The sequence below is a fragment of the Salvia hispanica genome, chromosome 4 (assembly GCF_023119035.1).
Source record: "Salvia hispanica cultivar TCC Black 2014 chromosome 4, UniMelb_Shisp_WGS_1.0, whole genome shotgun sequence".
NCBI lineage: Eukaryota > Viridiplantae > Streptophyta > Magnoliopsida > Lamiales > Lamiaceae > Salvia > Salvia hispanica.
The window spans coordinates 6,822,922-6,838,374 of record NC_062968.1 but is presented as its reverse complement, the minus strand read 5'-3'; positions in this window follow the sequence as shown (position 1 = coordinate 6,838,374).

Below are 15,453 nucleotides of genomic sequence, written 5' to 3'. Positions count from 1 at the left end.
AGAGAATAAAATTGACCATATAATGTAGCTCATCAACTAAACCATGTAATAAGGCATGATATTCAAATTCCAGGTTTAAACATATAATGTAGCAAATAATTCGAATAATGTAAAAGCAATAAAATATAAAATGAAGATAACAAGGTCAAGTAGACAACATGAAAAATGTACCAAAGCATAAGGAAAAAAAATGATGATCTCTTTTCCTGATGTAACAAATTGTTCACTCATTTGCATCTTGGATTGCTTGGCTCTTCGAATCCCTCCCCTGCTTCACCGTTTTCTCAAATTCCTTGTTCTACCGTATTCAACATCAACGATGAAAAAAATAACAGTTAAATGATGTAGTAGATATTGAGACTTGAAAGGAGACAAATTGAGATCAAACGACCACTACAAATGAGGATCTTTACAGCATGACGAATACAATTTACAGACTGGAATTGCGTTAATCACACCTAATCGAAAACCAAAATATATAACACAAACAAAATCAGGTTTACGAAAAAAACCCTACTGCAAGGAAAGAGCCAATCATGCTTAAAATCAACACAATAAACAGAACTACATGCTTCAATCAAACCGAACAAAAACGTCCAAATAATGACGTAAATCACTGAAATTCTGACCTTAATGTAAACCCAACTGAACCAGACCACCAAAACATTCTCAACACAACCAAAATCCAAAGTTTGTGTTAGATTGAGAAAACTGATACCAAACTACTCTCGATTACTGTTACCTTGTTGTTGTCGGTCGTCAAATCGACTCAGAACCACACGCCAGATGATTCAATCAACACAAAAACTCAAAATAATGTAGCGGATGAGTTCGCTATCTAACAGATTTGTCAGCGGCGTCTTCAATTGAGCATCAATCGGTGAAGACTAGGGTTTTTTCTTCTCAAATTGCGGAGAGGGGGCGTTGGAAATGGGAGAGAATATGGGAAGACAGATTTGAGAAGTGATGGAGAGAGAGTGTATCGTCCATTTAATTAAAATCCCTAATATCATGGACATGCAGTTTCTAAAACCGACTCTTCAGTTCCAAGATTCCAATATTACCCTTGTGATGTATCCGAAAATGGTATTAATGTAGCACGCTGATTTTAAATCCCCACCATCCAAAACTATAATCCAATGGATGATATTAGTGTTGTGTTTAAGAGTAAGGGGGTGTAAGGACCTTAATGCACCCCTATATATATATATATATATATATATATAGGGTCTTGTTAGGTTGAGATTATTTAGCTAAATTGAGAAATGAGATGTAATATGGGCCACTAATCCACAAGATTAACAAAATGTCAACAAATACTACATTATGTCAACAAGGGGGTATAATTGTCTTTTCATTAAATTGTGTTTGAAATCATTTTCTAAAATCCTCTCTAAAATTCTAGCTACAAAGTCTTCAAATCTTCAACATTCAAATATTCAAATCTTCAACATTCAAATCTTCAAATCTTCAACATTCATATCTTCAAATCTTCAAATCTTCAACATTCAAATCTTCAAATCTTCAATATTCATATCTTCAAATCTTCAAATCTTCAACATTCATATCTTCAAATCTTCAAATCTTCAACATTCATATCTTCAAATCTTCAACATTCAACATTCATATCTTCAAATCTTCAAATCTTCAACATTCAAATCTTCAAATCTTCGAATCTTCAAATCTTCAACATTCAAATCTTCAAATCTCTTCAATATTCAAATCATCAAATCTTCAAATCTTCAACATTCAATAAAATAACACTTATAATTCACATATCAATACCGAGAATATCGAATGTCAACAACTAGTATTAAAATGTCAACAACTAACAAATAACACTTACAATTCACATATCAATACCGAGAATATCGAATGTCAACAACACGTATTAAAATGTCAACAACTAAAAAACAACACTTACAATTCACATATCAATACCGAGAATATCGAATGTCAACAACTCGCATTAAAATGTCAACAACTAACAAATAACACTTACTATTCACATGTCAATATCGAGAATATCGAATGTCAACAACTCGTATTAAAATGTCAACAACTAACAAATAACACTTATAATTCACATATCAATAGCGAGAATATCGAATGTCAACAACTCGTATTAAAATGTCAACAACTAACAAATAACACTTATAATTTTCACATATCAATAGCGAGAATATCGAATGTCAACAACAAACATTATTTATGTCAACTACAATGTCAAAAACAAACTTTATTTAAGTCAACTACGATGTCAACAACAACTTTATTTATGTCAACTATTATGTCAACAACAAATATTTTCATGTCAACGACGTATATTATTTATGTCAACAACAATGTTTTACTTATAATTCATGTCAACAATAATGTTTTACATATAATTTATGTCAACAACATTTTTCATAAAATACAACCTAAACTCAACCCTTCTCACCATCACCCACAGCTCCATCTCATCCACAACTCCCACACCTTCCACAACATGACTCTCCACATCTTTCTCCACGTGTCGTAGGCGCGTGTCCCTTCCTATTCAACAAGATTTATAAGTTCCCACTTTCCAAAATACTATTAATTAGTATATGGTAAGTTAGGGTGTCGAACCCACGAGGAACGGTAGCATCCGTTATGTATTTCCACACTTAGAAAGATTTTGGCGATGCCGCCACGCTCTAAATTGGGGGTGGGAACTGAACTACGAAATATAAATAACACTTAAGCTAAGATTGGGAACTAAACATGCAAATAAAATGCAATTAGAAGAAAACATATAAACTGGAACGCAGACTGGGCAAGTTGGTAAACTGGGCAACTTAGCAGTGGCGAAAATAAGAACATTTCGGAAATGAAAAGAGAGCAGCAACTTGCATGAGCATCCTAAGTTCAGAAAGCAAAAGGAACTAAGTTAAAAGACTAAGGAAAATAAACTAAGTGTTGGCTCCTAAAAGAAAGCTAGAAAACTAGGATTGTGACACTTAAAAGTGGCTAGATTAATTAACACCTAAAAGGTAAACTAAATCACATGTAAATGAAGGTTGAGTGCAGAAATTAACTAAGCTAAATGGCTGCCACAAGTGAAAAGAAAGCATGTACTTGTTGTCTCCTAAACCCTATTATCCAAAGTGTAAAACCAATGGATAAAAGCCTACAACTAATGGTCCCTTCACTTGCTTCTAAAAGCTGATATCTCTCCTAATTCTACATCATAAGGCACGAAAATATGGAGAAGAAAGAGAATAGATGGCTGCTACATAATTAAAGATGCAAGAGAAACACAAAATCATCAAGTAAACTACCTAATTATGCATTGAAAACACCAAATTAAAAGCTGAAACTTAAAGCACTTAAACATGATGAAATAAGCTTCAAGAACACTTAAACATGGTGAAAATAAAATGCTTGAGAAACTGATTTTAAAAGCTTGAAAGAAATTTTAACTAAACAAGAGCATAACCAACACTAGAACTAAACAACAAGTTAAAATCGGAAATCAAACAAGAACTAAACTTTAAAGCACATTAAATACACAAACACTTAGAGCAATTACTACTTGAAATAAGATTTTAAAACAAGAACAACAACAACAACTAAGATTTAGAAAGGAGCAAAAGTACTACAAAGTTAAGAACAAGCTAACTAGAGAAAGCAAACACTACTACTAAATTACTACTACTTCAACCCATGGTGAATTAAAGATCTTGGCAGCCTTGAAGTTGAAATCTCTCTTCTTAAGGAAGAGAGAAAAGTTTTCTAGAGAGAGAATAAACTAAAACTAAACTAAAGAGTGATAGATGATTAGTGGTTTGGGGAAAAGCATAGTTAAATATTTTGTTATTTCCCCTTTCTCATTTTTCAAATAAAATCAACTTATAAGTGCGAAAAGTGATCAAATCCGAGTGACGAAAACTAGCCTATCAGATGTCAACAACAACTTTATTTATGTCAACTATTATGTCAACAACAAATATTTTCATGTCAACGACGTATATTATTTATGTCAACAGCAATGTTTTACTTATAATTCATGTCAACAATAATGTTTTACATATAATTTATGTCAACAACATTTTTCATAAAATTTATACCAACGATCTATATAATTCATGTCAACAACAAACGTTATTATGTCAACGAGCTATATAATTCATGTAAAAAATAAACATTTTCATGTCAACAACTTATATAATTTATGTCAACAATACTATTTTAGGCAATATCACAAACACCTTATCTACACAACTCAAAAATTCCAGCAACATAATCGAATTAAAAACTGCATCCATATATTTCACAAATTTCGTGAACAAACACTTCATTTATTGCTCAACATATGAACACAACAATCACTTATTATCTCTTTGCATAATCAACAATCATATACACAATAATTAATGCCAACCACAAATATTTTCATGTCAACAACCTATATTATTTATGTCAACAACAATGTTTTACGATATCACAACAATGTTTTACATATAACTCATATCAACAACATTTTTCATAAAATTTGTGTCAACGACTTATATAATTCATGTCAACAACAAACGTTATTATGTCAACGAGCAAATGCATGATTTACGAAGCGATTTGAGAGGCATAAATCGAATTAAATAAAAAATTGCAAGATTTTGGCAAGTCGCGAGATAATGAGAAATTCAAGATTGAAATGAAGGAAATCGTATTTTTAGATTTTTTCCCAAATGTTCAAGCATTTTGATAAAAACAAAAATCGTGAAGATGAACCTCAAAATAGTGACTTTTACACGAGCTCCGGGAAAAAAAGAGGTAGCAATTTCTCTCACTAAAAATCAGTTCACATCCAACACAAATTGATAATGCAAAGCTTAATACCACCAAATCCATACTCGAATCAACAATTAAGCTTAGGCGAGCGGCAAGGCGTGAAGCGAAGGCTGTTCGGAATTCGTCTGACGGGGAGCGAAGTGCGGTGAACGGCGGCATTAAACATGTGAAGTATGAGAGAGAGAGAAGGGGGCTTGTCTGGGCTCGAGGATTTCCTTTGATTGTATTTGAGGATTTCCTTTGAATTGGATCGGCGGAAGTGGATTTTCGCAGTCGGCCACTCGCCTCTATATCACTTCGCCACCACCGCATCATGATCCGTTTCCGCCTTCGGCGCCGATCTGCACATCTCGATTTCGCCTTCTCCGCATCGTCTTCTCGAGCCCGATGATTTCAGCTCGCTGAGATATGCCTCAATTCCAGCACGGAATTCAAAATTGAAGCTCGAAACTTTCCTTGCGCCAGATCCGAGATCTTGCAGTCGTCGCCTCGCCCATAGCCGATCTTGATCTCCGGTTCGCGGCTATAAGCGTCTTCTCAGGCTTCGTTCAGCTCGCCGGATCTGCTCAATTCAACACAAATTCAAAAGCTGAAGCTAAGGTTCGTAGAGATGGAGATCTTCGTGTAATTGAGAAAGAGGATGAATCTAAACCCCTTTCTTTAACTAAAACATGGAATTCTTATTCTTTATCATAATGAATTAATCTAAAATTATTTTATGTGGCAAAATGCGGACCACTCATTTAATAAAAACGAGTGGCTGATATTGCATCTCATTTCTCAATTAGCATAAAAAATCTCAATTGATCACAATCCTATATATATATATATATATATATATATAATGTTTTTATTTTTCAAAAGCATATATAGAAAAGTCATTGTCTTTTTGTTCATAAACACGTATAAGAAATTCGTACGTACTAGAGAATTGTCAACTTGGCTTTTTTTTTTTTCTGCCTAATCTGTGGAGTCTAAAGTCAGAGCCAGATGCATAATTATTATTCTACTATACGCCACAGATCTTGATTTAATAACTTAAATATAATATACCAAATTTCTTCTACAATTCTGCATCTTCTCTTCCCTTCGTCGCAATTCATCTCCTAATCTTAGACTTCGTTCAGTTTTCTACATCAATTAATTTCCAAAAATGAGGATCGAAGAAGTAGTTGAAGTTGAAGCACCGATTGTAGCCAGAAAAAGGCATTCCAAATCGGCGGTCGTTGAAGTGAATTCTTCAGGTTAAGAAATTGATTCAAATTTTAAGTATATTGCTTCGATTTTAGTGTATTAAAACAGATCTGGATTTGTTTTCTTCTGAATTCGATTTCTGCTGATTTTTTATTGTTGATTAGCGATGGTAGAATCGAAAGAGAGGAAAATCAACAAGGCTGCTGGAAAAAACGAAAGAGAACATGCATCTGCTTCCAGTTAAGGATTTGTTTAAATTTTTAAGATTATTGACATTTCATACAATAGCTATTGACATAGTTATGATAATAGACTTGTGTTTTCTATAAACAACATATACTTGTCATTGAGATGATATTGTATACTGTTGACATAGTGTATGCTTGTTTGGATTGTTGTTGACATTATAAACTTTAACAATTAATATAAAAGTAATAAGATAATTATGTTTGCTTTAAACATGATATACTTGTTATTGACATAGTGTATACTTATTAGAATCGTTGTTGACATAGTCAAATTGACATAATAGTAACCAGATAATTATGTTTGCTATATATGAGATATACTTGTTATTGACATTGATTTATTATGTACTTTATCTATTGACATAATTTTAAGAATATACATGCACTTGTTGTCGATAGGGTATACTTGTTATTGACATAGATTTATTATGTACTTTATCTATTGACATAATCGTAAAAACATGCATGCACTTGTTGTCAACATGGTATACTTCTTATTGACATGATATCGTGTATAATTGATATTGATTTATTCTGCTTGATTTTAAAAATTTTAAGATTATTGACATTTTATATACTAGCTATTGACATAGCTATAATAATATATTGTTGACAGTAGTAGTGTATGTTTGTTTGAATATGTGTTGACATAATTATATTGACATAGTGTATGCTTGTTTGAATGGCTGTAGAAAACATACAAATGTTTCTAGGTCATGTTGTTGCTCATGGACCTTTTAGGGAGGAACGGCTCCCCTGTTTTGGTGTTGGTCTTGGATGGCTCTTGTAAGTTTATCTAGCAGTCATTGTCTACTTAATTATTTCAAAATTGCTTTTCTTAAGAGATAATGTATGCGGTGCAGCTGATAGTTTCATGATAGTTGAATGATTTACCATCTTGTTCAGTGAAATAGGAACTTCTCTGATTTTGCTGCTTTTTTGCTAGGTTTATTACCAGTTTCTTTCTGGGTGCAATCCCTTGGTATATAGGAGCTTTTCTACTGCTATGTGTCTGTATGGATGACAGGGAGAAGCCTGGACTCATTGCATGTGGCATAGCTGTAAGTCTTTTCAATCTCTACTAGAATCTCAAGTGTCAATTCATGGATGTTCCCAACAATTAGGGTCTTAGGGATGATGTGTAATCATATTTTGGTGTTTTATGCCTGTTTTTATCCAGTGGATTTTGTAATTTTATTGTCCCTGAATAAATATCTGAGGTTTCTCTTGTCAATCAATACCCCCTCCCACCAGTCATCATATGTGTTTTGCTTCTTGATGCAACTGCTTGAGTTGATCTGCACTTGAAAGCCAAACGACTTCACTTGAATCTATGGCCGACAAGTTTCTTCATTTGTCCAAGACGTTCCTTCAAGACAAGTCTGATACTTTTGATCACTGGAAAACAATATCTGAATCAATAGTTATTGCTGAAAAAGAAAAGGAAGTTCTTGAAGATTTGACTGAATTTCCAACTTTTAAATTTGGACATTTCTTTGATGAAGTAAGTACATCATTTTGTTTACATATGTTTCTCTGAGTTGACATTAGATTACTCCTACAGTTTATATACTAACATTGTAGAACTAATTTACAAGCAGTATGCAGAAGAAAGAAACAGAGAAAATATCCCTACATCGCCAGGTTATGATCCTAAAGGGGTGAGCCAATGAATCAGCCTCTCCTATCTCACCACCAACCGCAAGCCCAATGGATGACGCACAAGTTGAAGCGAACAAAGAAATGCAACAGGAGAAAAGAAAATAGAAAGTAGAGAATATTGTTAAAATAAAATAACTAAAACTAAGATTAAATAGTATATTGTTTTTATAAAATGACTGAATTGTTGTTGACATGGCTTGAAAGTGTAGTTGACATTTGGTTATAATTGTTGTTGACATGATTTGTACGTGTTGTTGACATGACTTATAATTGTTGTTGACATGGTTTCTATGTGTAGTTGACATGGCTTATAATTGTTGTTGACATGGTTCTATGTGTAGTTGACATGGCTTATAATTGTTGTTAACATGACTTATAATTGTTGTTAACATGGTTCTATGTGTAGTTGACATAGTATGTAACATAGTTGACGTGGCTTGTACGTGTAGTTGACACGATATGTTCCGTAGTTGACATGACTTGTATGTGTCGTTGACACGATATGCACCATAGTTGACATAATTATATTAGTTGTTGACATGACTAGTATATATAGTTGACATGATTTTTAATTGTAACTAACCTTAAAAACATGAATTATGATTGAGCATAATTAAATTATATGTTTAAGTAATCTTAAATTATATGACTACATCTCCATGTGTAAGTAATCTTAAATTATATAGTTGGATGGGTTTTAAAACTATTATTGTGGATTCTGAAGTTTGAACTTAGCAGTTATATCAAATGTTAATCAGTTCAACAAATTGTATTGAAATGTCAACAACCTATAACCAAATGTCAACAGCTTGTATAAAGTGTCAACAACTCAGAAAACAAATATTATAATTAATAAAGAAAATTATAAGATAGATGTCATTAGAGAGCAGAATCAAATATCAACAACTAATAAGATAATGTCAATAACTTTTAGTATATGTTAACAACTAAGAAACAACTCTGATTGTTGTTGACATGGCTTGTATGTGTAGATGACATGACTTATAATTGTTGTTGACATGGTTTCTATGTATAGTTGACATGGCTTGTACGTGTAGTTGACATAGTATGTAACATAGTTGACATGGTTTGTACGTGTAGTAGACACGATATGTACCGTAGTTGACATGACTTGTATGTACCATTGACACGATATGCACCATAGTTGACATAATTATATTAGTTGTTGACATGGCTAGTATATATAGTTGACATAATTTTTAATTGTAATTAACCTTAAAAACATGAATTGTAATTGTAATTGAAATGTCAAGCCTGGACGCCCTCATCAGCGAGTAGCACGGAGGCAAGTCTGACTCCAACTTGTATTGAAATGTCAACAACTTATAACCAAATGTCAACAGCTTGTATAAAGAGTGTACAACTCAGAAAACAAATCTTAAAATTAAAAAAAAAAAACAAAATCATACAATAGATGTCAATAGAGAGCAAAATCAAATATCAACAACGGGTCTTGTTAGGTTGAGATTTTTTAGCTTAATTGAGAATTGAGATGCATTTTCAGCCACTCATTCACAATTTTCGCGCAATGTCAACTACTCAAACATTATGTCAACTAGGGGGCATAATTGTCATTTTCGCGATGTCAACTACGGAGACATTATGTCAACTACGATGTCAACAACAAATGTTATTTATGGGAACCACGATGTCAAAAGCAAATGTTATTTATGTCAACTATTATGTCAACAACAACATTTTACAAATAATTAATGTCAACAACGAATATTTTCATGTCAACGACCTATATTATTTATGTCAACAACAACGTTTTACATATAATTCATGTCAACAACAATGTTTTACATATAATTCATGTCGTTGAAGCCGGATTTGACTGCAGAACAATACGGCAACGATCCAAGGGCTTTTGCTGCGAAGTCCACTATACGCTCCCTCACAGCTGCTTTAAACTTGTTAAATGTCACCTTCCCATAAAATAGCACCTGTCAACTACTCAAACATTATGTCAACTAGGGGGCATAATTGTCATTTTCGCGATGTCAACTACGGAGACATTATGTCAACTACGATGTCAACAACAAATGTTATTTATGGGAACCACGATGTCAAAAGCAAATGTTATTTATGTCAACTATTATGTCAACAACAACATTTTACAAATAATTAATGTCAACAACGAATATTTTCATGTCAACGACCTATATTATTTATGTCAACAACAATGTTTTACATATAATTCATGTCAACAACAATGTTTTACATATAATTTATGTCAACAACATTTTTCATAAAATTTATGCCAACGTCCTATAAAATTCATGTCAACAACAAACGTTATTATGTCAACGAGCTATATAATTCATGTAAAAAATAAACATTTTCATCAATTTAGTCAGTTGCAACTTCAAAACTGCTGCATCTACAGATATAGTGTCTTACAAGATCCCAGACTTTCCATCGTTTGTGGAAGCAACAAAATCTATTCTAACAAAATCTATTCTAACAAAATTAGAAGAATATCTCAGTCGATTTTCAGTCAGATGCTAGTGAGTACTATTGTTCCAAAATTTCACAAACACAGATACAAGAAGTCATTCCAAAAGTTCCATCCAATAATTCGGTAACTACAAGTGAACAAAGATTCTAATGAATCAAACACCACATTAATCTGCATTTGTTAGAGCAAGGCAACATTTTCAAAATTGCAGTATACATAAGTAAAACAAACAATTGCAACGCATTTCCACATCAATCTGAAAAATCCAAAGCATCACACAAACAATTCGATTCATCTCCAACAAACTATCTTCCAATTCATGTTTCAACATCATTGAAGCAAGCCACGTTATCATAATAAATTAATACAAGAGTAAAATTGAAGCTTACGCAGTGGTCTCTTGTCCGCCCCCTTGAGTCCCGGTGCTGACAAAGAATCCGACAGGCTTGTGTAGTTGACATTATACGTGTGTAGTTGACATGAATTGTATATGTAGTTAGACATACATTATATATGTAGTTGACATGGATTGTACACATAGTTGACATTATATATGTAGTTGACATAGATTATATATGCAGTTGACATTAAAAAAGGAAGATAGCTAAATCTTGAATCTATCTCTTAGCAACTAATTTGCATTTGGAGAATATCACCAAACACCTGGAGTGCATTATAATTAACCTTAAATTTGAAGAAATGCTCATAAACCACATTGCTCTAATCAAAACAAAGCATCACATTCAACTTCAAAAAGGAACAAATTCAACCACAAAACCTGTACCAAGTTAGCGATTTCCAACCATATTATATTACAGATCCAAATTAATAGAGTAAAGATAAATGTTGCTAATATTCCCACATAGAACATCCAAATACTCTCATCTGATAAACAAACCGAAACAAATAAAAGCAGGCGTAATCAATCAATAATCAACACTGATTTAAATGTTAAATATCGAGATAAAAGTTCTGAGAATAAAAAGGAATTTCGGTGTATATAATTTATCAAAATAAAAATGCAGCAGCCGTTGCTGCGGTCAACCAAGACCATGAGATGCTATCTATCATCACTCTTGAATATCCTAATTTCCCCCAATTTTAATCGCCCTCTCCAAATTCTCAGCTCCAATTTTCTTTCTCACACATCTGTAAGCCAGGTAAGCATGTGCGGCTGTGTGGAAACAGATTTCTTCTCCTCAATTTTCGATCTCTGACTTCTTCTCACCAAATCTCCATCATTCTCGTTTCGACTGCGCTTCGATTAGGATACCGAGCCTTTGCGGATCGGCTGCATCAAGTAATTGGAGGGGATTCATTTCGAATCGACGTCGGAATTCAATTCGTTACCTCTCGAGGCCGATTTCGGTGAGACAGATCACTGAGACAGATCTGAAATTGAGAACAGTTGTTGCTCATGAAATTGAGATATAGTTAGATGGATTCAGTTGCTTCTAATCTCAATTAACAAATCCAGAGAGATCGAGATCGAGAAATCGGCTGTATTGAATAATTGGAGGAGCCTAGACAGCGGCGAGGGGAGGACGGCGCGGTGGGTGGAGTTCTGGAGCGAGGCAGCGGCGGAGGAGCTCGAATTCGTCGTCGCTGGAGAGGTGCATCAGATCGGATGCGCCAGAATTTGGTGGGAGAAGAATTGAAGAACGGAAGCGGCGAAGATGTTTGTTTTCATTTGTTTTCATTGAATTTACTATTATACCCTTTCATAATAAATTAATCTAAAAATATTTATTGTGTGGCAAAATCTGGACCACTCATTTAATAAAAATGAGTGGCTGATATTGCATCTCATTTCTCAATTAGCCTAAATAATCTCAATTGATCACAATCCTATATATATATATATATATATATATATATATATATACATCTTCAACACTGTTTCAATACAATATCAACACAGTGTAAAATTTTAAGATTTTAATGTCAACACAATATCAACACAGCATCAATCATTGACTACCGTTGAAATTCTGTTGACATTTTCCTGTTGGTGTTTTTTTGTAATTTGTTGACATTTTTCAATGGTCCAAATCATAGTTTTGAGTTTGTAGAATATTTAGAGTTTTCATTTGGTCACATTCCTATATAAATAACTATACAAGTTTCATTTTATATTTAATATGAATATTATAGATTTTTATTAAATTTAAATTCACTATAAGAATTATTTTGAATTTTAAAACATGCTTTAAAGTATTATTTTGGGTTATTGTAATATTATGGACTTTGAGGTGTTAATTTCCCAATCATTAGCTAATGTGGCAAAATTTTGTATTGGTGGCTTGTCATTGTTAGTCGGAAAGTTGACGAACTATGTTGAAGAGAGAGAGAGAGTGAGATGGAGATGACCCTATAGTTAAAGATGTGTAATATTACACGTCAATAACCCTATTATTTAAAGTTATAGTCCATCCATTCGTGATTATTTAACGATATAAAAAATGATTACACTCTTTATAAATGATCAGTAGAAATTTTGCGTGCCATAGTATAAAGCTCAACCCGACAACCTATCTTTGAATAAAAAGATGCATTTTTTTTCTAATGATATTGTATTGATGGAGTATATTTTTCCAATATTGTAGATCAACAAAGATTGCAAACTCTTGATTGAGTTTTACGTAGTCTACCCAGTGGCGGATCCATGAATTTATATTCGGGGCACGAGTAATCGAATAGGAATAGGGGTACACTTTTATATAAAATTAAAATTTTCTATATAAATAGTACATAGTAGTACTAAATAAAAAAAAATTGGGGGGTCATTCGAACCCCCTGGTTACCACCTCCCTCTGCCATTGAGTCTACCTGATATTGTCCTTGCGTGTGAGTATAATTCTTGCTTCCTAATGAAGTTGAAGCATTCAACGGTAGATTAAAACCATGCAGTTTATCAAGATATAGAACTACTTGTTTGATGAATGTTTTTTTAGTATTATATCTAGCAATATATTGAACATTAACAGAAATAGTATGATATGAGATAAGGAAACATGAAAATGACAGTTCGATGATAAAGTGATGGGGCCGATGTAATTTGAACTAGATCTGAAACTCTAGCTTCGAATACAATGGTTATGTGTTATAGGATTTGCTTTTGATGAATGGAGATAACATTCAATGTATCATGCAAACTATTTGGTTTATCAAAGACCCCATAGCGATATAATACACTGATTTGAGAGGAAAATCATGACAAGTCCACTCCATGTATAGTTCTCTTAGTCCGTTATCAAGTGACACAAGTTTAATGTATACAATTGATAATGTAAAAACAAAAACAAATTGTTAAAATATTGATTAAAGGTTAATAATAGAAAAGAGAGAAAATGGTGAGTTATGTTACCATAAGTGAAATGAGTTTATGGGTTACAAAAATGCTAAAATAGTAGTATTAGTTGTGGATGGGGAAGTAATGATGTATTTTTTCTTCGGCAGATTGGTTAGCCCCGTTCATCTTTGGTGCAAGAGTACTCGATCAGTGAGCTGTTATGTACTCTTTCAAGGGAGGCAAACCTCCTTGTTATCTTGGCACCCTACCTTCTTAATAATTAAGCAATCCTCGAGTACTCGATCAGTGAGCTGTTATGTACTCGAAATAGAGATTTCAAGAAATGCTACATCTAGTCATTCTATCAATAATAGAGTTGGATCAGGTGTATTACAAAGGATTTGTTAATTTCCATGCCCACAAGGGCACTATCACCTTTCAACCCTTTGGGATGCGGCAAAACTCATCATTTCCACCTCATAGGAACCATGAGATCTTCCCAATAGTGTTTCCTCATAATCACAAGTTCACAACCTAGCTAATTTTATACATGTAATTGTGTTATTTATCAAAACGATTAAGATCAATGTCAATAGATTGAACTTTACAGTGAGTAATAATAGCGAAAATGCATAAAAATCAAATATAATGTGTTGGATAAAGTTTGACGCTCCATATAAGATGTCAATATTATACATTTGTTTAGATATATTAAATTATTTATTTATAATATGTATCTGATAGATCTTGAAATCATCATAGTTCAGTACAATATTAGTAACTTGAGCATTCACAAAGCACAATCTATGGCACAACCAATACTTCTGTTCTTTCACATAGTAATTTCCGTTCATTTATGAATAATACCGCAACTTTTATAATCAGCTGATACCTCTCGGGTCCTTTTCTTCAACAATTTTAATTTAATTTTTTTTTTCATTTTTAATCATCAACTTGACAAAACAAAGTAGATAATAAAATTATTCCAAATTATAAAGTGAAATGTATTAGTACTGATAAAGTTTGAAAATTACAAATATCATTTCATAAAATTACATTAATTATATACCAAAAACTACATAATTTGTTTTTCTAAATTTATTTTGTTAAAAAAATATTTTAGTACTCCCTCCGTCTCACATAATATGGGACACTTTGACCCGGCACGAATTTTAAGAAATCTAATGGAAAGTGAGTTGAAAAAGTTGGTGGGATGTGTGTCCTACTTTTAAAGTATTAGTTTTATAATAAAATGTGAGTAGGAATGAGTTAGTGGAATATGAGATCCACTACCAAAAATGGTAAAAGTGAAGTGTGTCAAATTATGTGGGACGGTCCAAAATGGAATACTGTATCAAATTATGTGGGACAGAGGGAGTATAATATAGTTTTGAATTTAAAAATTAGAAAACAAATTAATACCTTTTGATCCGGCATGGAGTACCGCAACACACTCTCTATGAGTCGAATCCTTAGTTAGGCTCGGTGCCCCACCTCCCTCCCTCTCACAGTGGCGGATACAGGGGGGCAGAGGGGGCGATCGACCCCTCCATGCGACTAATTTCCCCTTATCCGAACGTAAAATTACCAAGCCCGCCCCCGACCTCGCCCCGAATACTGAAAAAAATAGCCATATCTGTTCCAAACCAAGCTAGTATCCATTTTTGAATCCTAGATCCGCCACTGCCTCTCCATCCAGTCAAGAATGCGGGGTGCCGGAGATTGCATCCTCCAAGCAGTCCGACAATGCCCTTAATATA